The sequence below is a fragment of the Podarcis erhardii genome (assembly GCF_964252035.2).
Source record: "Podarcis erhardii genome assembly, chromosome: Z".
NCBI lineage: Eukaryota > Metazoa > Chordata > Lepidosauria > Squamata > Lacertidae > Podarcis > Podarcis erhardii.
The window spans coordinates 26,517,834-26,539,663 of NC_138504.1; the positions used below are offsets into that span (position 1 = coordinate 26,517,834).

Genomic DNA, 21,830 nt, shown 5'->3' on the forward strand with positions numbered 1-21,830 from the left:
CAAAGGAGAACAAGTACTCCCACTATGCAGGAGGGTCAGGAAGAGTTTGATTCAGAGGATTCGGAACAAAGGCCAGAAACATCCGAGGAGGCTGTAAGGTCTCTAACCAGTAAGTTTCAATAATGTGAGATATGCATTACATTCTCTTTCTGTTTTCCCTCCTTCCTTCCAGTATTATGGTTTCACCTTGCAGCAGACTAGCTGGGAATGGGCAGCAAATTTTGGGGGTTTTGAAAGTATGCAACAGTCTATCAATCTGAGAACGATTGCCTTAGCCCATGCTAGACCCCAGCCATGCTTAGGCAGCTGCTGACTGCTGCTTCATGTATGATATTAAGTGTGGTAAAAGAGCCAGGATGCTTCCTTGGATGTTTGATCCTGGTCCATATTGGAGATGTAACTCTATTTGTGTTTCTCCTCCAGCTGCAGGTGTGACTGTGGCTTCAGAAGAGGCTACTGGGTAAGTTTCTTCACTTAAAGTCTTTGCAAAAGACGTGGACAATATTGACGCTGCTTCCGTGCAGTCGCTTTTACTGTGAGCCCGATTGTGATGCACACTTCCACAGCCTGCAGCTTTCCTCGTGTTCCAACAGTGCACTGCCACCGTGTGCAAACAGAAAGTTATGGAAGGACCATGCAACCTTTTTTTTTTTGGAAGTTTGCAATTCGATAAAAAGTTTTTTTATCTCTCCTTGCAAATTTAAAGCGTGCCTGCCGTTCAATTGACATTGATGTTTCCCCATGTTGTGCCTCAGCATATGAGGGCATAGCAATTCCAAACACATGCACCCCAGAAAGACTCCCTTAAAAATCCATTCTTCACTACACAGTTGTCCATTGCAATGCTGACTCAATAAATACTTATGGCTCAATTTTTGCCCTGTGTCTATAAAGAAATTATTTTATTTGGTTTGTTCTGACAGAAGTTTGTTCTAACTTCTTTTCTTGCATGGAAGAGTAAGTGGTGGTTTGATCCACATATGTCTTCCCCACCTTGCATGCCTGACAAGATGTTTCTTTTATCAGGTTGCCAGAGACATCTTCTAGTCCTCAGCCCCAAACATCTCAACTGGATCAAGCTACTGCAATGGATGATTCAGCTTTGCATCCTGTGACATCTCAGAGGGCCTCATACTCTGGAATCCTAGATGCTCCCCACCAGGAAATAAGCACTCCTTCAACAAGAGGACCGATGCCCACTGTGGTAATCTCTGGTACTGAAAGGTCTGAGGCAGAATTGAACATGGAGACCAATATACAGCCTCAGGAACCAAGGCCAGAAACACCCAAGGAGATTCCGACCGGTAAGTTTCAATATCGTGAGATAACCATTACATTCTCTTTCTTTCTGTTTTCCTTCCTTCCTTTCTTTCCGTGTTATGCAGCTCCTTGCAGCAGACTAACTGGGAATGGAGAGCAGATGTTTCTTTCTTTTTGGGGTTCTTCTTGAGGTTTCTTTCCACGCCTGAAAACTTTCTGTATAGCTTCTAATGTCCTACAGGGCCAAAGTAGTGATTTAAAATGGAAGTGGATGTAACTGCATAATTTTACCCCAAGCACAGCAAGATTTGGTCTTGAAACACCCACTCCCTATTCGCCCTCCCCCACTCTTATTTATTATTATGAGTTATATGGTGCAAGCCTTAAATACATGAGGAAAAACTCACCCCTGCCAAGTCCTCAAGGGGCGGTACATAGTTCTTCTCCCTCCCATTTATTCCCACTACCACGCTGAAAGGCAGTGACCCGGCATTCAGTGAGCTTCAAGGCCTAGTGAGGCTGTGGACCCTGGTCTGCCCAGTCTTAGTTCAAGACTCTTGTCACTACCTGTCAGAGGAATTGGCAAAAAGGCACAGGAAAAGATTTTGCAATTATGCAACTGTCTATCAATCTGAGCACGATTGGCTTAGCCCATGCTAGACCCCAGCCATGCTTAGGCAGCTGCAGAATGCTACTCCGTGTATGATATTAAGTGTGGTAAAAGAGCCAGGATGCTTCCCTGAATGGTCCATATTAGAGATGTATCTCTATTTGTGTTTCTCGTCCTGCTGCAGGTGTGAGTGTGGCTTCGGAAGAGGCTACTGGGTAAGTTTCCTCACTTAAAGTCTTTGCAAAAGAGCTAGACAATGCTCACCAGGCCCTACTGTTTGTGCTGAACTTATATGGACCTGTGAGAAAAATTGGGAGGCCACTTTCATGCAAGTTCTTATGAAAGGGGAGAGGGAGTCAGACTGAACCCCGACCAAAGGCCTGGCAGAACAGCTCCGTCTTGCAGGCCCTGCTGAAAGATGTCAGGTCCCGCAGGGCCCTGGTCTCTTGTGACAGAGTGTCCCACCAGATTGGAGCCACAGCCGAAAAAGCCTTGGCTCTAGTTGAGGCCAGCCTAACCTCTCTGTGGCCTGGGACCTTCAGGATGTTTTTTGTTGTGACGTGGGGTTTGTGATTTCAGCTCTCTTGACATAATATGCTGGAGACAGTTCTCTAGTAACACTTCTTTATTAACACAACAAGACTGAAACCTGAGGAGGGGAGAGCTACATTTATAGGGACAGGGAACTAGCTAGAAAGGATGCATTTTGGAGGGAACAATATCAGGCAATCACAGTCCTGCCTTTTGGAGGCAACCAATAAGACAGAGGATCCAAATACAGCAGCTTAAATGAACCAATAGTAGCTGTACCCTCTGGAACCAAAAGGCAGTTACTTTACCCTAATGCAAATACAGACAATAATAATACAGATATAAAATCCTTTGACTCAATACACAACACCCCTCCCCCCCTAGTGAGCACAGCAGACGTAATCTCTCAGGTACTGTGGGGTCCTACAACTTCTACTTGATCTCCTGACAACAGGTGTTGCCGGTTCTGGATTGGGTGTCACCTGTGGTAGGGGGGTTGCTATAGGGGTTTCGTCAGGAACAGATGGAGTCCCAGACATCTCAGGGTCCCCTACCTGTACCTCGTCATCCTGAGGACTAGCAGACCCTGGTTCATTTGCTGAAGCCCCTGGTGATTGCACCTCTGGGCCATTTTCAGTCTGGTCTTGCAGCTCTGCGTCGTTAGCCAGGGATGAATTATCAGACTCCTCCCTGCTGAGCGCCCGGCGCCTCAGCTGATCTATATGTCTCTTCCAAACTTGCCCATTTTCCAAGGTCACATAATAGGACACAGGTCCACTAGCCCGGGTGACCACACCAGCCACCCCCCGTGAACCTCGTGAATAGTTCCTCACCCAGACCAGATCTTCAGGGGCGAAATACCTTGTTGTGTCAGTCTCAGCCTGGGGGTTTGCTCTTGAATTACGGTTTGGCATTTTATCCGGGTGGACATAATCCAGCACCGTTACCAATCTTCTACCCAAGAGCAGCTCAGCTGGCGACTTGCCCGTCGCAGTACACGGCGTCGCATGCTGCAAAAATAACATTCGCGCGATGCGAGCTGACCAGTTACCCTCCATTAAGCGCGCAATGGATTCTTTGGCTGTTCTTACCATGCGCTCCGCCTGCCCATTGGAGGATGGGTGAAAGGGCGCGGATGTGACCCCTCTTATGAAGTTATCAGCCAAGAATGCCTTGAATTCTTGGGATACGAAAGCTGCCCCATTATCTGATACAATGGTCTCCGGTAACCCATGGGTTGCAAACAGCTGCCTCAACACCTTGATTACGGCAGCTGATGCCATGCTAGGGACCATTGCCACTTCTAACCATTTGGAATATGCATCAACGATAACCAAAAAGACCTTCCCCTGGAATGGCCCAGCAAAATCTAAGTGCAGCCGGCTCCAGGGAGATCTGGACTGCTCCCACCAGTGAACTGGTGCTCTGGCCACTTCTGGCCGCACCTCTTGGCATGCCTTGCATATTCGTACCCATTGCTCTATGTTCTGGTCCATTCCAGGCCACCACACATAACATCGGGCTAGCGACTTCATCCTGACCATTCCCGGGTGTCCCATGTGAAGCATCTCAAGAACCCTGTTTCTCAGTGGTGCTGGGATGATCACCCTATCTCCCCACAGGAGACAACCCTTATGCATGGATAACTCGTGCTGCCTTGTCGCATAAGGCCTGAATTTGTCTTCATGCGGACCACCTGGCCACCCCCTCCCCCCCCAAGTGAGCACACGGGAGAGAACAGCATCTTTCCTCGTTTTCTCAGCAATATCAGTAGCCGTTACAGGAGCCCCCGGAAGTGTTTCCAGCATCATTATGTGCTCCGCTGGAGCAGGATCCTCATTGCTCCCGCCAGGAAGGGGCAATCGACTCAGCGCATCAGCGTGGCACAACCGTTTCCCCGGCACATGGGTCAAGGTGTACTGGAATCCGTTCAGGAATATAGACCAACGCAACATTCTGGGGGAGAGAATTGGTGGCGTTTGTTTGATCGGGTTGAACAACCCCAACAGTGGTTTCTGGTCCGTTTCAATGGAGAAATGACGACCGTACACATAATCATGGAACTTTTTGATTCCTGCCACAATTGCAAGCGCCTCTTTGTCAATTTGAGCATAGTTGCGCTCCGTGGGCGACAACGTACGGGAATAGAAAGAGATGGGCTTTTCCGACCCATCCGGTTCCCTATGACTCAGCACCGCCCCCAGGCCGTATTGAGAGGCATCACATGCCAGGACCAGCGGCTTCGATTCATCATAATGAGCAAGGACGCTCTTGCTACTCAGCATTCCTCGCAAGGAGTCAAAAGCCTTCTGCTGCTCCTGCCCCCATCGCCACACATTCTTTTTCTGCAACAGTCTATGTAATGGTTCAGCTACCGAAGCTTTCTGGGGTAAGAACGAATGATAAAAGTTAATAAGTCCCAGGAATGACTGCAACTCCGTCTTGTTCTGTGGTCGTGGTGCCTCGATGATGGCCTTAACCTTAGCATCTGTGGGGTGGATGCCTGATGCATCAATTTTAAACCCCAAGAATTCCACAGTTGGCACCCCCAAACTGCATTTTTCCTTTTTTAGTTGCAACCCCACCTCCTTGAACTTGAGCAACACTGCACGGACACGCGCAACCAGTTCCTGTGGGTCTTTTCCAGCAATCAGAACGTCATCAAAAAATGGCAAGACCCCCAGCAGACCTCTTAACAGGCGTTCCATGAGCCCTTGAAAAATCCCTGGGGCCACACAAACTCCAAATTGTAATCTGTTAACTCTGAACGCCCCTTTATGTGTGACAATAGTCTGTGCTTCCGCTGATTGTGGGGTTACTGGCAGCTGTTGGTAAGCTTGTGCCAGGTCAAGTTTGGCGAACACCTTGCCCCCAGCCAGTTTAGCCAACAGATGTGATACGACTGGAATGGGGTATGAATTTCCCGAGTGCCTTATTGATAGTACATTTGTAATCAGCACAGATCCTGACTTCCCCATTTGCTTTAAGGGGCGTGACGATTGGAGTCTCCCACTTAGCGGAGTCCACGGGTGAGAGAACTCCCTGCTTGACCAATTTATCCAGCTCTGCTTTGATCTTCGGTTGCAGTGCAAATGGCACTCGCCTTGGTTTGAGTCGGATTGGGGCCACCCCAGGGTCCAATTCGAAGTCAACTGGGGGCCCTTTATAACAACCCAGTTTTCCATTAAAGAGACCAGCAAATTCTTTGTATAATGCCTCGCTCATCTCGGGGCAGGTTTGGATTGAATTAAGCCCTGATATACTCAGTCCCAGGGCGGGAAACCAGTCAGTGCCCAAGAGACTGGGGCGACTGCCCTTCGCAATCACCAGTTTGAGTACCGCCTGTTTGTCCCGGAACTGTACTCTCACGGCACACATTCCCATGACATGGATGCGGCCCGCTGAGTATGACTGCAAAGTTGCCGGGAAGGGCTCCAGAGGAGGCAACTTACCCCTGGGGAAGAATGTCCTCGCGGTCTGGTCCGACACGATAGTGAATCCAGATCCGGAGTCCACCTCCATGTCGCACAGCTGACCCTCAATCTTCACCTTGACGTGTGCCTTGCCTTGCGCTGGAAACTGCACGACCCTCCCGTTGATCTCCGTTACATAGTTGCAGTCCTTTAGAACATGCTTTGCTGTGGCCGATCTGCGATGCTCCAGTCTAGGTGCTCCTGTTGCTCCCAACGCCGCCGATCTACAGACCCTGGCGATGTGACCTGTCTTTCCGCACGTCCGGCACATAGCATCCCGGAAACGACAACTCTTCCGCTCATGGTTTCCGCCACAACCAGGGCACCTGCCTCGGTGATCTTTGTGCACTGTGCAGGCCTGACGCACTGACTTGACCCCACGAACTGGGCTCTGGCTCGGAGTAGCCTCTAGCTCGTCCATGGCATGTAAAACTTCTATCTGTGGCTTAGGGGCCCTGCGACTGGCATCAAGCTCCTCTCTTTCATAATTCTCCATGGCGGTGGCCTCCTTCAAGGCTGAAGCAAGGGTAACCTCTTCTTTAGCCACGATGCGTCTTCTGGCTTTCTTGCTGCTCAGACCACCGACAAACCGATCCAGGAGAGTCTCTTCCAGATCTTGGAAGTCGCAGTGCTGAGTGAGCTTCCGCAGTTCAGCTAGAAATGCAGATACAGACTCCCCAGCACGCTGCTGCCTCTTATGAAACTCCATCCGCCGGGCCATCTTGGTCTCAGTAGGCGCTAAATGGCTTGTTAGGCAGGCAAGAATATCTTTGAGAGATGTCTCACTTAGCTTCGCTGGGGCAAGCAATGCCTTGGCCAGCTTGAAGGTCTCAGGCCCACAGTAGCTCAGGAATGTGGCCCTTCTTTTGCTGGCATCGGTGATCCCTTGAGCCACTGCGAAGAACTCGAAGCGTTCAACGTAGTCTTCCCACGTGTGGGGCTCTGATGGCTGGAAGGGCTCCAATACCCTTGGACTCTCCATTGTCCTGTGGGCAGGGTCGTCTTCTCAGCTGGCCAGTGAGTCTTGTTCTTAGCTACAATCCGGACTCTAAGGCAGGGCTGCATTTAACCGCTCTTCAGCATTCAGGATCCCACCTTCGTCGCCAGTTGTTGTGACGTGGGGTTTGTGATTTCAGCTCTCTTGACATAATATGCTGGAGACAGTTCTCTAGTAACACTTCTTTATTAACGCAACAAGACTGAAACCTGAGGAGGGGAGAGCTACATTTATAGGGACAGGGAACTAGCTAGAAAGGTTACATTTTGGAGGGAACAATATCAGGCAATCACAGTCCTGCCTTTTGGAGGCAACCAATAAGACAGAGGATCCAAATACAGCAGCTTAAATGAACCAATAGTAGCTGTACCCTCTGGAACCAAAAGGCAGTTACTTTACCCTAATGCAATTACAGACAATAATAATACAGATATAAAATCCTTTGACTCAATACACAACATTTTTGTTTGAAGACCGTAAGTTCCTCTGTGGGACATACTAGGAGAGGTGGTCCCATAGCCCAAAAAAATGCAAATCAATAAGGATAATGCAAACAAACCTCTTATCTTGTCTTACTAGATCTCAAGCTTTCCCAACTTTTAGAATCGAAGATATTTCCCAACAGAATCCACGTATTCATTTAAGCAGAGGTCCGATACCCATAGTAGCCATCCCCGCTAATGAGAGACGTCTTGCAGACTTGTATCTAAGAGCAACACCACCCCAAAGGAGAACAAGTACTCCCACTATGCAGGAGGGTCAGGAAGAGTTTGATTCAGAGGATTCGGAACAAAGGCCAGAAACATCCGAGGAGGCTGTAAGGTCTCTAACCAGTAAGTTTCAGTAACGTGAGATATGCATTACATTTTCTTTCTGTTTTCCCTCCTTCCTTCCAGTATTATGGTTTCACCTTGCAGCAGACTAGCTGGGAATGGGCAGCAAATTTTGGGGGTTTTGAAAGTATGCAACAGTCTATCAATCTGAGAACGATTGCCTTAGCCTATGCTAGACCCCAGCCATGCTTAAGCAGCTGCTGACTGCTGCTACATGTATGATATTAAGTGTGGTAAAAGAGCCAGGATGCTTCCCTGGATGTTTGATCCTGGTCCATATTGGAGATGTAACTATTTGTGTTTCTCCTCCTGCTGCAGGTGTGAGTGTGGCTTCGGAAGAGGCTACTGGGTAAGTTTATTCACTTAAAGTCTTTGCAAAAGAGGTGGACAATATTGACGCTGCTTCCGTGCAGTCGCTTTTACTGTGAGCCCGATTGTGATGCACACTTCACAGCCTGCAGCTTTCCTCATGTTCCAACAGTGCACTGCCACCGTGTGCAAACAGAAAGTTATGGAGGGACCATGCAACTTTTTTTCTTTTGGAAGTTTGCAATTCGATAAAAAGTTTTTTAATCTCTCCTTGCAAATTTAGCGTGTGCCTGCCGTTCAATTGACATTGATGTTTCCCCATGTTGTGCCTCAGCATATGAGGGCATAGCAATTCCAAACACATGCACCCCAGAAAGACTCTCTTCAAAATCCATTCTTCACTACACAGTTGTCCATTGCAACACTGACTCAATATAGTGGTGCCTCGCAAGACGAAATTAATCCGTTCCGTGAGGCTCTTTGTATAGCGGTTTTTTCGTCTTGCGAAGCAAGCCCATTGACAGTTTAGCGGATTAGAGCTATTAGCGGTTTAGCGGCTTTTAGCGATCAGCTGTTAAGCGGCTTATCAGCTGATAAGCGGCTTAGCGGCTTAGGAAAAGGGGGGGAAGGGGGGGAACCGCAGGAACTCGCAAGACATTTTTGTCTTGTGAAGCAAGCCCATAGGGAAATTCGTTTTGCGAAGCGCCTCCAAAACGGAAAACCCTTTCGTCTAGCGGGTTTTCCGTCTTGCGAGGCGTTCGTCTTGCGGGGCACCACTGTAAATACTTATGGCTGAATTTCGCCCTGTGTCTATAAAGAAATTATTTTATCTGGCTTGTTCTGACAGCCTGACTTCTTTTCTTGCATGGAAGAGTAAGTGGCGGTTTGATCCAAATATGTCTTCCCCACCTTGCATGCCTGACAAGATGTTTCTTTTATCAGGTTGCCAGAGACATCTTCTAGTCCTCAGCCCCAAACATCTCAACTGGATCAAGCTACTGCAATGGATGATTCAGCTTTGAATCCTTCTACATCTCAGAGGGCCTCATACTCTGGAATCCTAGATGTTCCCCACCAGGAAATAAGCACTCCTTCAACAAGAGGACCGATGCCCACTGTCGTAATCTCTGGTATTGAAAGGTCTGAGGCAGAATTGAACATGGAGAGCAATATACAGAATCTGCCTCAGGAACCAAGGCCAGAAACACCCATGGGGAGTCCGACCGGTAAGTTTCAATATCGTGAGATAACCATTTCATTCTCTTTCTTTCTGTTTTCCTTCCTTCCTTCCTTTCAGTATTATGCAGCTCCTTGCAGCAGACTAACTATGAATGGGCAGCAGAAGTTTCTTTCTTTCTTTCTTTTTGGGGTTCTTCTTCTTGAGGTTTCTTTCCATGCCTGAAAACTTTCCGTATAGCCTCTAATGTCCTACAGGGCCAAAGTAGTGATTTAAAATGGAAGTGGATGTAGCTGCATAATTTTACCCCAAGCACAGCAAGATTTGGTCTTGAAACACCCGCTCCCTATTCGCCCTCCCCCGCTCTTATTTATTATTATGAATTATGTGGTTCAAGCCTTAAATTCATGAGGGAAAACTCACCCCTATCCTTAACCGCTTAGCCATATTCTTGGTTCTTGGGACAGAAACATGCTGCTAAAGTGTCCAATCCTTGCTGCCCATCCCCAATTCTGAGCCAAGCAGGTCTTCTGCCCCTTTGGAGTGATGCATCAACTTTGATGTGATCAAGAGAAGTGAAGCCACTGTGGAACCGTTGCTCTGCCAAGTCCTAAAGGGGCGGTACATAGTTCTTCTCCCTCCCATTTATTCCCACTACCACGCTGAAAGGCAGTGACTCGGCATTCAGTGAGCTTCAAGGCCTAGTGAGGCTGTGGACCCTGGTCTGCCCAGCCTTAGTTCGAGACTCTTGCCACTACGTGTCAGAGGAATTGGCAAAAAGCCACAGGAAAAGATTTTGCAAGTATGCAACCGTCTGTCAATCTGAGCTCTATTGCCTTAGCCCATGCTAGACCCCAGCCATGCTTAGGCAGCTGCAGAATGCTGCTACATGTATGATATTAAGTGTGGTAAAAGAGCCAGGATGTTTCCCTGGATGTTTGATCATGGACCATATTAGAGATGTAACTCTACTTGTGTTTCTCCTCCAGCTGCAGGTCTGACTGTGGCTTTGGAAGAGGCTACTGGGTAAGTTTCTTCACTTAAAGTCTTTGCAAAAGAGCTGGACAATATTGATGCTGCTTCCGTGGAGTCGCTTCTACTGTGAGCCCGATTGTGATGCACACTTCCACAGCCTGCAGCTTTCCTCATGTTCCAACAGTGCAGTGCTACCTTGTGCAAACAGAAAGTTATGGAGAGACCATGCAGCTTTTTGTCTTTTGAAAGTTTGCAATTCAATAAAATGTTTTTTAATCCCTCATTGCAAATTTAAAGCGTGCCTGCTGTTCAATTGACGTTGATAAGTTTCCCCATGTTGTGCCTCAGCATATGACGGCATAGCAATTCCAAGCACATGCACCACTGAAAGACTCTCTTAAAAATCCATTCTTCACTACATAGTTGTCCATAAATACTTATGGCTCAATTTTTGCCCTGTGGCTAGGAAGAAATTATTTTATTTGGTGTGTTCTGACATCCTGACTTTTTCTTTTGCATGCACGGGTAAGTGGCAGTTTGTTGGGCTTTAGTCAATTGTATTCCAGATATTGCATGCAATGAGCTCGATCCATTTTGCATTCCTGACAAGGTGTTTCTTTGACCAGGTTATCAAAGAGAAAGAGTAGTTGCTCATCTTCTAGTCTCTAGCCTAAAAAATTGCAAATCAATAAGGATAATGCAAACAAACCTCTTTTTCTTGTCTTACTAGATCTCAAGCTTTCCCAACTTTTAGAATCGAAGATATTTCCCAGCAGAATCCACGTATTCATTTAAGCAGAGGTCCGATACCCATAGTAGCCATCCCCGCTAATGAGAGACGTCTTGCAGACTTGTATCTAAGAGCAACACCACCTCAAAGGAGAAAAGGTACTCCCACTATGCAGAAGGGTCAGGAAGAGTTTGATTCAGAGGATTCGGAACAAAGGCCAGAAACATCCGAGGAGGCTGTAAGGTCTCTAACCAGTAAGTTTCAGTAACGTGAGATATGCATTACATTTTCTTTCTGTTTTCCCTCCTTCCTTCCAGTATTATGGTTTCACCTTGCAGCAGACTAGCTGGGAATGGGCAGCAATTTTGGGGGGTTTTGAAAGTATGCAACAGTCTATCAATCTGAGAACGATTGCCTTAGCCCATGCTAGACCCCAGCCATGCTTAGGCAGCTGCTGACTGCTGCTACATGTATGATATTAAGTGTGGTAAAAGAGCCAGGATGCTTCCCTGGATGTTTGATCCTGGTCCATATTGGAGATGTAACTCTATTTGTGTATCTCCTCTTGCTGCAGGTGTGAGTGTGGCTTCAGAAGAGGCTACTGGGTAAGTTTGTTCACTTAAAGTCTTCGCAAAAGACGTGGACAATATTGACGCTGCTTCCGTGCAGTCGCTTTTACTGTGAGCCCGATTGTGATGCACACTTCCACAGCCTGCAGCTTTCCTCGTGTTCCAACAGTGCACTGCCACCGTGTGCAAACAGAAAGTTATGGAAGGACCATGCAACCTTTTTTTTGGGGGGGGGGAGTTTGCAATTCGATAAAAAGTTTTTTAATCTTTCCTTGCAAATTTAAAGCGTGCCTGCCGTTCAATTGACATTGATAAGTTTCCCCATGTTGTGCCTCAGCATATGAGGGCACAGCAATTCCAAACACATGCACCCCAGAAAGACTCCCTTAAAAATCCATTCTTCACTACACAGTTGTCCATTGCAACGCTGACTCATTAAATACTTATGGCTCAATTTTTGCCCTGTGTCTGTAAAGAATTTTTTTATTTGGTTTCTTCTGACAGCCTGACTTCTTTTCTGGCATGGAGGAATAAGTGGCGGTTTGGTCCACATATGTCTTCCCCACCTTGCATGCCTGACATGATGTTTCTTTTATCAGGTTGCCAGAGACATCTTCTAGTCCTCAGCCCCAAACATCTCAACTGGATCAAGCTACTGCAATGGATGATTCAGCTTTGCATCCTGCGACATCTCAGAGGGCCTCATACTCTGGAATCCTAGATGTTCCCCACCAGGAAATAAGCACTCCTTCAACAAGAGGACCGATGCCCACTGTCGTAATCTCTGGTATTGAAAGGTCTGAGGCAGAATTGAACATGGAGACCAATATACAGAATCTGCCTCAGGAACCAAGGCCAGAAACACCCATGGGGAGTCCGACCGGTAAGTTTCAATATCGTATGATAACCATTATATTCTCTATCTTTCTTTTTTCCTCCTTCCTTTCTTTCAGTATTATGCAGCTCCTTGCAGCAGACTAACTATGAATGGGCAGCAGAAGTTTCTTTCTTTCTTTCTTTTTGGGGTTCTTCTTCTTGAGGTTTCTTTCCATGCCTGAAAACTTTCCGTATAGCCTCTAATGTCCTACAGGGCCAAAGTAGTGATTTAAAATGGAAGTGGATATAACTGCATAATTTTACCCCAAGCACAGCAAGATTTGGTCTTGAAATGCCCGCTCCCTATTCGCCCTCCCCCGCTCTTATTTATTATTATGAATTATGTGGTGCAAGCCTTAAATTCATTAGGGAAAACTCACCCCTATCCTTAACCGCTTAGCCATATTCTTGGTTCTTGGGACAGAAACATGCTGCTAAAGTGTCCAGTCCTTGCTGCCCATCCCCAATTCTGAGCCAAACAGGTCTTCTGCCCCTTTGGAGTGATGCATCAACTTTGATGTGATCAAGAGAAGTGAAGCCACTGTGGAACCGTTGCTCTGCCAAGTCCTCAAGGGGCGGTACATAGTTCTTCTCCGTCCCATTTATTCCCACTACAGTGGTGCCTCGCAAGACGAAATTAATCTGGTCTGTGAGGCTCTTCGTATAGCGGTTTTTTCGTCTTGCGAAGCAAGCCCATTGACAGCTTAGCGGATTAGCGCTATTAGCGGTTTAGCGGCTTTTAGCGATTAGCTGTTAAGCGGCTTAGGAAAAGGGGGGGGGAGAGGAAAAAACCCGCAGGAACTCGCAAGACATTTTCGTCTTGCGAAGCAAGCCCATAGGGAAATTCGTTTTGCGAAGCGCCTCCAAAATGGAAAACTCTTTCGTCTAGCAGGTTTTCCGTCTTGTGAGGCGTTCGTCTTGCGGGGCACCACTGTACCACGCTGAAAGGCAGTGACTCGGCATTCAGTGAGCTTCAGGGACTAGTGAGGCTATGGACCGTGGTCTGCCCAGTCTTAGTTTGAGACTCTTGCCACTACCTGTCAGAGGAATTAGCAAAAAGCCACAGGAAAAGATTTTGCAAGTATGCAACAGTCCATCAATCTGAGCACTTTTGCCTTAGCCCATGCTAGACCCCAGCCATGCTTAGGCAGCTGCAGAATGCTGCTACATGTATGATATTAAGTGTGGGAAAAGAGCCACGATGCTTCCCTGTATGTTTGATCCTGGTCCATATTGGAGATGTAACTCTATTTGTGTTTCTCCTCCTGCTGTAGGTCTGACTGTGGCTTCGGAAGAGGCTACTGGGTAAGTTTCTTCACTTAAAGTCTTCGTAAAAAACGTGGACAATATTGACGCTGCTTCTGTGCAGTTGCTTTTACTGTGAGCCCATTCGAGATGCACACATCCACAGCCTGCAGCTTTCCTCATGTTCCAACAGTGCACTGCCACCTTGTGCAACAGAAAGTTATGGAGGGACTATGCAACTTTTTTTCTTTTGGAAGTTTGCAACTCAATAAAAAGTTTTTTACTCCCTCCTTGCAAATTTAAAACATGCCTGCCGTTCAATTGACATTGATAAGTTTCCCCATGTTGTGCCTCAGCATATGAAGGCATAGCAATTCCTAACACATGCACCCCAGAAAGACTCCCTTAAAAATCCATTCTTCACTACACGGTTGTCCATTGCAACACTGACTCAATATATACTTATGGCTCAATTTTTGCCCTGTGTCTATAAAGAAATTATTTTATTTGGTTTGTTCTGACAGCCTAACTTCTTTTCTTGCATGGAAGAGTAAGTGGCTGTTTGATCCACATATGTCTTCCCCACCTTGCATGCCTGACAAGATGTTTCTTTTATCAGGTTGCCAGAGACATCTTCTAGTCCTCAGCCCCAAACATCTCAACTGGATCAAGCTACTGCAATGGATGATTCAGCTTTGCATCCTGCGACATCTCAGAGGGCCTCATACTCTGGAATCCTAGATGCTCCCCACCAGGAAATAAGCACTCCTTCAACAAGAGGACCGATGCCCACTGTTGTAATCTCTGGTACTGAAAGGTCTGAGGCAGAATTGAACATGGAGACCAATATACAGAATCTGCCTCAGGAACCAAGGCCAGAAACACCCATGGGGAGTCCGACCGGTAAGTTTCAATATCGTGAGATAACCATTACATTCTCTTTCTTTCTGTTTTCCTTCCTTCCTTTCTTTCAGTGTTATGCAACTCCTTGCAGCAGACTAACTGGGAATGGAGAGCAGAAGTTTCTTTCTTTTTGGGGTTCTTCTTGAGGTTTCTTTACACGCCTGAAAACTTTCCGTATAGCCTCTAATGTCCTACAGGGCCAAAGTAGTGATTTAAAATGGAAGTGGATGTAATTGCATAATTTAACCCAAGCACAGCAAGATTTGGTCTTGAAACACCCGCTCCCTATTCACCCTCCCCCGCTCTTATTTATTATTATGAATTATGTGGTTCAAGCCTTAAATTCATGAGGGAAAACTCACCCCTATCCTTAACCGCTTAGCCATATTCTTGGTTCTTGGGACAGAAACATGCTGCTAAAGTGTCCGATCCTTGCTGCCCATCCCCAATTCTGAGCCAAGCAGGTCTTCTGCACTTTGGAGCAATGCATCAATTTGATGTGATTGAGAGAAGTGAAGCTACTGTGGAACCGTTGCTCTGCCAAGTCCTCAAGGGGCGGTACATAGTTCTTCTCCCTCCCATTTATTCCCACTACCACGCTGAAAGGCAGTGACTCGGCATTCAGTGAGCTTCAAGGCCTAGTGAGGCTGTGGACCCTGGTCTGCCCAGCCTTAGTTCGAGACTCTTGCCACTACGTGTCAGAGGAATTGGCAAAAAGCCACAGGAAAAGATTTTGCAAGTATGCAACCGTCTGTCAATCTGAGCCCTATTGCCTTAGCCCATGCTAGACCCCAGCCATGCTTAAGCAGCTGCGGAATGCTGCTACATGTATGATATTAAGTGTGGTAAAAGAGCCACGATGCTTCCCTGGATGTTTGATCCTGGTCCATATTGGAGATGTAACTCTATTTGTGTTTCTCCTCCTGCTGCAGGTCTGAGTGTGGCTTCAGAAGAGGCTTCTGGGTAAGTTTCTTCACTTAAAGTCTATGCAAAAGAAGTGGACAATATTGATGCTGCTTCCGTGCAGTCGCTTTTACTGTGAGCCCGATTGTGATGCACACTTCCACAGCCTGCAGCTTTCCTCGTGTTCCAACAGTTCACTGCCACCGTGTGCAAACAGAAAGTAATGGAGGGACTATGCAACTTTTTTTTAAAAAAGTTTGAAATTCAATAAAAAAAATTTAATCCCTCCTTGCAAATTTAAAGCATGCCTGCCGTTCAATTGACATTGATAAGTTTCCCCATGTTGTGCCTCAGCATATGAGGGCATAGCAATTCCTAACACATGCACCCCAGAAAGACTCCCTTAAAAATCCATTCTTCACTACACGGTTGTCCATTGCAACACTGACTCAATAAATACTTATGGCTCAATTTTTGCCGTGTGTCTAGAAAGAAATTATTTTATTTGGTTTGTTCTGATAGCCTGACTTTTTCTTTTGCATGGAAGGGTAAGTGGCAGTTTGTTGGGCTTTAGTCAATTGTATTCCAGATATGGCATGCAATGAGTTCGATCCACTTTGCATTCCTGACAAGGTGTTTCTTTGACCAGGTTATCAAAGAGAAAGAGTAGTTGCTCATCTTCTAGTCTTTAGCCTAAAAAATTGCAAATCAATAAAGATAATGCAAACAAACCTCTTTTTCTTGTCTTACTAGATCTCAAGCTTTCCCAACTTTTAGAATCGAAGATAGTCCCCAACTGAATCCACGTATTCATTTAAGCAGAGGTCCGATACCCATAGTAGCCATCCCCGCTAATGAGAGACGTCTTGCAGACTTGTATCTAAGAGCAACACCACCCCAAAGGAGAAAAAGTACTCCCACTATGCAGGAGGGTCAGGAAGAGATTGATTCAGAGGATTCGGAACAAAGGCCACAAACATCCGGTGAGGCTGTAACGTCTCTAACTAGTAAGTTTCAATAATGTGAGATAAGCATTACATTTTCTTTCTGTTTTCCCTCCTTCCTTCCAGTATTATGGTTTCACCTTGCAGCAGAATACCTGGGAATGGGCAGAAAATTTGGGGGGTTTTGGAAGTATGCAACAGTCTATCAATCTGAGAACGATTGTGTCAGGGAACTGCCATCGGAAAGGCAGGTGGTGGAGGGGCTCTCAGAAGCCAGGAGAGACTCAGCAGCGGAGGAAGGCACCAGCAGGGGGAGAGTGGGAGATCAGAGAGAGAGGGAGGCGAAGGAATGGCTCAGGGAGTCTTCTAGCGAAAACAGCGGAGAAGTCTCAGGACCTCCCATAGGTACACCCACTCCTCGCCGGAAACTGTCGCGCCGAGAATCCAGACGACGCGTTTCTGTCAAGGAGCTTTTATGCTGGAGTAGATTCCGTAAACGCCCACTGTCGGATTCTGCCAGCGATTGAGGGAGCCATGCTTAAGGGGCTCCGCTACAGACAGAACTTTGCTAATCTGGGCAAACTCTGAGGGACTAAGCTTTTACGCACAAGCAGCTCATCATCCCATCACAGCAATCCGACAGTCTCTGAAAGCCGCTTGTGCAAGAGGAGGCATCATGAGCAACCCAACCGGAGCCGGAGCCGCAGGAGGAGCTGGAGCAGGTCCAAGCCTGGAAGAAAGGTACAGGGTGTTGGAGGTCCAACTAGCGCTGCAAACGGTGAGGCTCGAGGAGAGGAGGGCTCAGGATGCAGAAAAGGGAAAAACCACCCCACTCACAAGGAAGGTGCCAGGATTGGTGCAGAAGTTTGGGGGTGATCCCAGGAACTATCAAGCCTTTAGGACAGAGATGCAATATGCCCTCAATCTGCAGTTTGATGACTTTCCTGATGAGGAATCGAGGGTAGCGTTTGTGATTGGCCATCTCGAAGGGGGGGCGAAAGACTGGGTGAGGCCCCTGATGGCAGCTAATAATGACGCCCTAAAGGACTCAAGGAAGTTTTTTCGCGCCATGGATCTGATGTTTTCCAGCGAGATTGAGCAGGGAGTGGTGCGCAGGCAGTTAATGGCGTGTAAACAGGGGAGCCGATCTGTCCGTGAGTACTGGACTGAGTTCACCATGTTGATCCATAAATTGGGATGGGAATTGTCGGTGGAACCGATACAAATGCTGTTCGAAGAAGGGCTATCTTCGGCGGTGAAGGACGAACTTTCCCGGGCGCCCAGGTCTATAGACCAGCTGACTAAATCCGCGCTGGCCATAGGAGCACGCCAGGAGGCGAGAGCTTTGGAGAAGTGGGAAGGGAAGGGGGAACGTTGGAGGAATTTCCGCATTCCAGAGATTCCTGAGCACCATTCCCCGCCAGCAGAGCCGATGGAAATTGGAACAGCGCGCGCGCGCGCAGTTTCAAACCCCAGTGAAGGGCGGAAGAAGGAGGGAAAGAGCGCCTAGAAATGTTTTCTCTGCCAACAGCCAGGTCACTTTGCCAGAGTCTGCCCGCAAAGGAAGGAATGGCAAGGGATGGCGGGAGCTGTTGGGGGGGAGGAGGAGGGAGTTAAGGAGCAAGTAAAAGCCAACGCCTGGCTGCCACCATCGGGGCACAGCAGCCAGGCCAAAGAGCAGTGAATGTGCCCGTGCCGGAACCCCCAAGACCAGCACTTGTAATAGAGGTGTCGCTAGAGCTGCCAAACGGACACCCACTAAAGATAAAGGCGCTATTGGACTCAGGCAGCTCCTGTAATTTTATGAGTAAGGAGTTTGCAGCCGAACACCAGATGCAGACTATCCCTTTAAGTAACCCTTTGCAGGTGACCACGATTGATGGGAGGGAGCTGTTGGGGGGAGAAGTTAACCAACAGACTGTCCCAATGATAATGAGGGTGGCAAGACACACAGAACTGATAGCGTTTAATGTGGCCACCTTGGGAGGAGCGCCCATTATTTTGGGGATGAGCTGGCTAGCGCTGCATGATCCGCTAGTGGGATGGCACCAGAGGGTAGTCTCATTTGGGTCAGCGCATTGCCTGGCACACTGCAAGGAAGGGGAAGCCCAGGTGGGAGCCAAGGCCACCCTAGCAAGGATGGAAGTAGCTGATAAAGGGAAGGTACCACGACAATACGCCGACCTGGTTAACGTCTTCAGCGAAAGAGAAGCAGATAAACTGCCCCCGCACAGACCCGTTGACTGTCAAATTAACTTACTCCCAGGAGCACAACTGCCAGTGGGCAAGCTGTATGCAATGCAGGAGTTAAGGGAGTTCATTAACAAAAACCTCAAGCGAGGTTTCATCAGAGAGTCAAGAGCGGTGGGGGGCAGCCCAGTGTTCTTTGTGGACAAAAAAAACACTGATAAACCCAGATTGGTTGTGGACTTCCGGGCCCTAAATGCAGTGTCAGAACCAGTGACCTTCCCCATGCCCAGAATCGATGACTTTTTGACCCGGGTGAGGAAAGGGAAAATTTTTACCAAGCTGGACCTAAGGGGGGCGTATAACCTGATACGTATGAGAAAGGGAGACGAGTGGAAAACCACGATGTTCACCCCCTTAGGGGCCTTTGAGTACCTCGTTATGCCCTTCGGTCTACAGGCGGGCTCGGCCTGTTTTCAATCGTTCATGAATCACGTCCTGGGACCATTGCTTTACAAGAACTGTGTAGCGTTCTTAGATGACGTCCTGGTGTACTCAGAGAATGAGGAGCAGCATGTGCGAGATGTAAGAGAAGTACTGAGCAGACTGCAAGAAAACCAGCTGTGGGTGAAACTGGAGAAGTGTCAGTTTCATACCAGAGAGGTGGAATTCCTGGGGTACCGGTTGTCAGACCAGGGATTGGCCATGGATCCCAGCAAGGTGCAGGCGGTACTGGAATGGAAGACACCGAAAACTAAGAAGGACGTGCAAAGGTTCCTAGGCTTCGGAAACTTCTATCGGAAGTTCATCAAGAACTTTGCCCACTTAACGGCGCCCATCACTGATTGTCTCAGCAGCAAGAAGAAATTTGTCTGGACGGAAGAGGCGCAGCGAGCGTTCGAAAGATTAAAGAAGGCGTTTGCGTCGGAAGAACAACTTTTGCACGTGGATCTACAGCAACCAATGAGAGTGGAGACTGACGCATCAGACCGAGCGGTGGAGGCGGTGCTTCTACAGCCGGGAAAAGATACGTCAGAATGGAGACCGTGTGCCTTCTTCTCGCGGAAGTTGAACAAATCCGAGAGGAACTACACCGTGTACGACCGAGAACTACTCGCCATTCATGAAGCGTTCCGGAAATGGCGACACTTGCTGAATGGAGCGCAGCACAAGGTCCAAGTGCGCACCGACCACAAAAATCTAGAATACTGGAGAACTACCCGAGTACTGAACCAGAGACAAGTGAGATGGGCCCAGGAGTTCTCCAAATTCCATTTTGAAATTTGCTACATGCCGGGGAAGGAGAATGTCAGAGCGGACGCTCTCTCTCGAAAACCAGAGTATTTAGAGGGAGAGGGAGCGCCAGAGGAGAGACATATCATTCCCGAGGACCACTGGGTGTGTGGGGGGGCATTGGTAGGGCAAAGAGAACTGGTAGAGGGAACCGAGAACGATGAATACGCCCAAGATAAACTCAGAGGACTCCGGGGAGGGGGAGAGAACACAGGAGGGTTTGAGGAAAGGAACGGAACGTTGTATTACAAGGGGGCACTGTACATACCGGAAGGAGAATTGAGGGGTCGGGTACTTAAACAATTGCACGACAGCCCCACAGCGGGGCACTTCGGTCAACACAAAACCATGTGGTTGGTTACCAGGGAGTTTCGGTGGCCCAAGGTGAGGGAAGATGTACGGGAATATGTTAGGGGGTGCGACCCGTGCCAGCGAGCAAAAGGGGAGAGGCTGGCACCAGCAGGGCTATTGGAACCATTACCCACACCAGAAAGGCCATGGGAGGCAGTATCCATAGATTTTATGACGGATCTGCCAAAATCCAAAGGGAAAACAGCTGTCATGGTGGTGGTAGACCTATTAACCAAGATGTGCCATTTTATAGCCTGTTCACACGCAGTCACAGCGGAAGAAACCGCCAAGTTGTTTGTAAAGCATATTTTCAGGTTGCATGGCGCCCCCTTGAGGGTGGTCTCAGACAGAGGGAAACAATTTACTTCCAGGTTCTGGAGGAAGCTCATGAGCTTACTGCACGTAGAAGTCAATTTTTCGACTGCCCGACACCCAGAAACAAATGGGCAGGCGGAAAGGGCAAACGGGATTTTACAACAATACCTGAGATGTTATGTAAATGACAGAGAAAATGATTGGGTAGATAAGTTGGCCCTGGCAGAATTTGCCTACAACAACGCGGAGAATGTGTCCACAGGGATAAGTCCCTTTCTGGCTAATTATGGGTGTCATCCCAGGGCATTTCCTGGAGAAGGAGGGGAGAGATGGAGTGTGCCAGCAGCGGAACACTTTGTTGAAGAGATGGAAGCGATCCACCGGCAACTCCAGCTTAACTTAGAGAGGGCCAAGGAAGAATACAAGAAGCAAGCAGACAGAAGCAGAAGGGAAGGTGAAACCATAAGGGTGGGGGACCGGGTGTGGCAATCCACCCAAGGACTGCCGTTCAAGGGAGGATGTAAGAAATTGAGACCCAAACGGCTGGGACCCTTTGAGGTCATACAACAGGTCAACCCGGTAGCATTCAAACTCAGGTTGCCCAACCACATGAAACTGCACCCAGTATTTCACAAGTCCTTACTGTCGCCGTACCGAGAAGGGCGAGAGTGGGGGAGAAGTGAGAGGGAGGTTACTCAAACACCAGTCATAGAAGAAAGGGAACACAACATGCATGTGGCAGAAATCATTGATTCCAGGTGGAAAGGGAATCAGGTGGAGTATTTGGTAGAATGGGAAGGGGAACTGGAGTCAGAAAACACATGGGTACCGGCAGAGGAGGTCAATGACGAGGTTTTAATAGAAACGTTTCATCAACGGTTCCCAAGGAAACCTCAGCCCGTGGCACGGTTCAGGAGGGAACACTTCGGCACCACTGATGAGGAAGAGGAGTTTGAAGGTTTCCCAGAATCAGGGCTGGAAGAGGGAATAGACTCCGACGAGGAGGAGGGCTCTTTCCGGGGTTTTCCATCCTCACCGCCAGTAGGGGAGGGGGCGGGAGGGGGTGAAGGGGGCCCTGGAGGGGAGGTGGATGTCAGGGAACTGCCATCGGAAAGGCAGGTGGTGGAGGGGCTCTCAGAAGCCAGGAGAGACTCAGCAGTGGAGGAAGGCACCAGCAGGGGGAGAGTGGGAGATCAGAGAGAGAGGGAGGCGAAGGAATGGCTCAGGGAGTCTTCTAGCGAAAACAGCGGAGAAGTCTCAGGACCTCCCATAGGTACACCCACTCCTCGCCGGAAACTGTCGCGCCGAGAATCCAGACGACGCGTTTCCGTCAAGGAGCTTTTATGCTG

The 21,830-nt window shown here is 48.2% G+C and overlaps 1 long non-coding RNA gene across 1 annotated transcript; it reads left to right on the forward strand.

Annotated features, from left to right (window-relative positions):
• Nucleotides 1-1,190: 1,190 nt before the first annotated feature.
• On the forward strand, nucleotides 1,191-16,216 carry LOC309334251. Its single transcript, XR_014152965.1, has 3 exons — nucleotides 1,191-1,304; nucleotides 11,470-11,500; nucleotides 16,145-16,216. It is a non-coding gene; the product is annotated as an uncharacterized lncRNA (long non-coding RNA).
• Nucleotides 16,217-21,830: the final 5,614 nt, after the last annotated feature.